We start from the raw sequence: 3,834 nt of genomic DNA on the forward strand, positions 1-3,834 counted from the left end.
GATGTCAATAAATGACAGTGAACATTGGCCAACTTTTCAGGGAAGAAAATAGAAGACTAAAACTATTTCAAATATTTTCCACATGGATTTAAGATATAGATTTAAAAAATGATGAGAAGTGCCACTAGAAAGTATAGGTCAATATTATCTTGGGGGCAAAGAAAGCTCAATTATAATAAAAAGGTCAAAGCAACACACAGAGAAAGACATATTTGACTATCAAAATGGTTTCTATACAACAGAAATGCCCACCAGAGTCACTCCTATGAATGAGGCTCAGGGACAAGGTAAATCAGACTTATTCTCTATCACCAGGTAGAATGCAATTGTTTCAGAGTCTATAACTTGAAGTAAAGGATTCGACATTCATCAGAATTGTGTGTGTGGACCTTGTTATTTGACTCTACCACCCACCTATGATAAAGGACTAATGTCTGGGTCACACAACCATGAGATGCTATGATAAAGACCCGGCAATACCCCAATTATTTCCAAGACAATTAAGTAACTTTAGTGTCATCTCATGGTGTAGTTGGGGTAGGAAAGTGATTCTTTACCCTAGCTGCGCATTAAAATCAGACTAACATTTTCCAAACTGTTTGGATGTCAGAACCTACATTGAGTATACAGTACTTTTAAAATTCCTACTTCTTTTTTAAGTCCTGTTCTTAATTTTTTTTCATGTTCTTCAGTGCACTGAAATATATTTTCCTACTTAACAGCCTCTTCATGAATAGCAATTAAAAAGCTTCTCAAGGATATACTTCTCATAATTTGCTTTTATTTTTTTTTCAACTTGCTGCTTTAATTTCTCCAAGATCTCTTCTGCAGTTGTGGACACTAATAGCTTCACCACTTTCTCACGAGATTTACCACCCTTATCCAAAACCACCTCACTCTTCCTGAGCTCCAAGACCTTGGAAAGGTACCGACAGAGCTCGGCATTAGCCTCTCCTTCCGATTGGACCCGTGTTTGGCATGGATGGCTGTGGTGACACAGCCTTTAGGATCAACCGCCACAGGACCTAAGAGAGGAAGTGGTGTCTCTGGTTCCTTGCCTCTGGTTCTTACCCTTGTTCGTCACACCAGCTTTCTTGGGCATCTTGGCGCCTACGGGAGCCAGGCAGAGGCTCTGGCCCGGCGTCCCCACACGAGCTGCCTCAGCCCGCGGCTCAGCCTATACTTGTATTTTTGAAGACAGGAGGAAAAGACTGACAAGATCAGACAGGGCACACGGCACACATTCATGCTGGTACAATGAAAGCTTGAATTGTTTTTCCAAGTCAACATGTTTGCCAGGCAAAACACAAAACAAAAAAATAAAAATAAAAACTGCCAGGGAGGCAGGGAGATTTCAGCATGAACCCCTAGATATTTCGTACATAAGCACAAAAACCATCTTCACACTGAGTATATAAACCGTAGTCAAATTCTCTCCCTGGGGAGAAAAACATCCTTAAATTTGGGTGTGGTCTCTAATGACAGGAATGTGATCCCTACTCACCTCTGAAATCTTCACAACAAAAAATGCCTTGGGCTGCTGGCTTTACATCCCCCAATCACTTATTTTTTGCAAAATTATTTGACCTTTTAGTGTGTTTATCCTACTTAAACTAGATAGTTTGAACTAGATCTTAAGGGCCAGGAATGTTCCTTTGTATCTTTACCCATAGTAATTGGTACCAATTAGCCCTCAAATAGCAACTGAATAATAGTTGTTTAAGGGGCGACTGGGTGGCTCAGTGGATTAGTGTCTGCCTTGGGCTCAGGTCATGATCCTGGAGTCCTGGGATCCGGCATCCGGCTCCCTGCTCAGAGGGGAGTCTGCTTCTCCCTCAGACTCTACCCCATCTTGTTATGTCTCTCTCACTCTCTCTCTCTCTCAAATAAATAAAATCTTTTTAAAAATTTTTAAAAAATAAAATAAAATATTCTCCTTCACACTAAAGCAAGAGCTCACATGCATATGATTCCAGGTACATTTTCCTTAGGTGAAAGAAATCTCCCCAAACTCTTTTGTCAGAAGACCTGCCCTGTTAAGATACTCGGTTATAGGAGGAAAGGAGGGCAAGCAGCTGGAAGTGGTAGAAAAGGCAGCTTACTAGTTTTGGGAACATCAGAAGAAAGTTCCCTTGGTTTCTACATTCTCCAACATTCTTCATGGCCATGAGGGGCTCCAAAGGATATCAGAAATAGAAAACACCACAAAGGGAGGAGAATAGGTTGGGGTAATTGTGGCTGTATATTGATTTGTGACCAAACTGGCATCCCTTTTTGGGAAACCCAGAAATATTAGAGGGGAGGGTCTCTCTGTAAGGGTATGGAAAGTCCTACATGGGCAGTTGAAGGCAAAAACAGGAACTTTGGCTTGCTGGTGTCCTTGTGACCCCATTTGTAGCCTTAGGCTGCTGAAATATGGTCATACTGAGCTGTTACCATATGAGAATGCCAGAGATGTGCCAACTGTGCTTTCTCCTGATGCTCCCAAGCCCTACATCTATTTTTATTATGCATCCCAGCTGTCCCAAACCCCTTCCCCAACAGCACAAACCATATATGGGTAAAGGATGGGCTTGCAGAGTCAAGATTCAAACCTTACATTGTATAACATATTCAAAACCCATGCATTTCCCCCTACACCATGCTACCATAGGTCAGACATACAAATAATTGAAACATCAAGTACTACTTACTACTGTTAAGAAAAAAGGATCCAAAACAGAAATTTGGCAAAAGGAAGCCTTTCAATGTCAGAGTTGAACATGATCTCACAGACCCACCCAAGGATTATTTATTTCACTGGGAGAATGTACCTTTCTTTGACTTGCTATTTAATATTAATTCTACGAAGTTAGGTAAAAACTTGTAGATTTTTTTCCAGCAGAGATGCAAGTGATTTCTGTTCAGCGGAAAAAATAACACTAAATAACATGACTTCATTGCCCTTTAGGGTATTGACCATTTTATCTCTAACTTAGCCAATTTATTTAGTTTGCCATCGTCAACAAACTATAGAATTCTCTGTTCTTTAAAAGCCCTGTGAATCAATTTATTATCCTGCCGACTCCTTCATTAATGAGTTATATAAATCTTCGACAAAGGCTCACCATATATTTATGTAAGTGTCATGTTAAGTTTTTGAAAATTATGTTTTGACACCACAACATGTTGCAAAGTTTTGACATAAGTGATTTCATGGGGCGCCTGGGTGGCTCAATCATTAAGCATCTGCCTTCGGTTCGGGTCATGATCTCAGGGTCCTGGGATTTAGCCCCACATCAGGCTCCCTCCTGCACGGGAAGCCTGCTTCTCCCTCTCCCACTCCCCCTGCTTGTGTTCCCTCTCTCACTGTGTCTCTCTCTGTCAAATAAATAAATAATATCTTAAAAAAAAGAAAAGTGATTTCATGCAGTAGGGACCAAGACAAAGGAGAGGTTTAACAGGTGAAATGCCACTGAGGTGAGCCTCAAGGAACAGATAGGATTTCACCAGCAGCAGTGGGAAGGAAAGCCATTGCAGACACAACTTCAAATACTTACACATTTACATGTAAAGCTGACAAAGAGGTTCTAACTTGGATTGCTTCAAAATACTTATTTTAGACCTATTTTATGTGATCTTCTTAATACAATACTATGAAATAGGATCCATCAATGCATGCAAAGAAAATACATAATAACCAAATAGAACTTATTCCAGAAAGTGATGGGAGATTCAACAACTGAAAATCTATTGACATAATAAAGTATATCAAGAAATTACAGGAGAAACACCATGTGGTATCAATAAATTTGGAAAAAGATACTCAGAATCAGACCATTTCTAATACAGACA

At 40.0% G+C, this 3,834-nt stretch overlaps 1 pseudogene; it reads right to left on the reverse strand.

Moving 5' to 3' along the window:
• Nucleotides 1-727: 727 nt before the first annotated feature.
• On the reverse strand, nucleotides 728-1,248 carry LOC114221090 (UPF0235 protein C15orf40 homolog pseudogene; annotated as a pseudogene).
• Between the last annotated feature and the right edge of the window lie 2,586 nt (nucleotides 1,249-3,834).

Source organism: Eumetopias jubatus, unplaced genomic scaffold (genome assembly GCF_037043125.1).
Source record: "Eumetopias jubatus isolate StellerSeaLion01/CBP00866 unplaced genomic scaffold, mEumJub1_p1.0 scaffold_1, whole genome shotgun sequence".
NCBI lineage: Eukaryota > Metazoa > Chordata > Mammalia > Carnivora > Otariidae > Eumetopias > Eumetopias jubatus.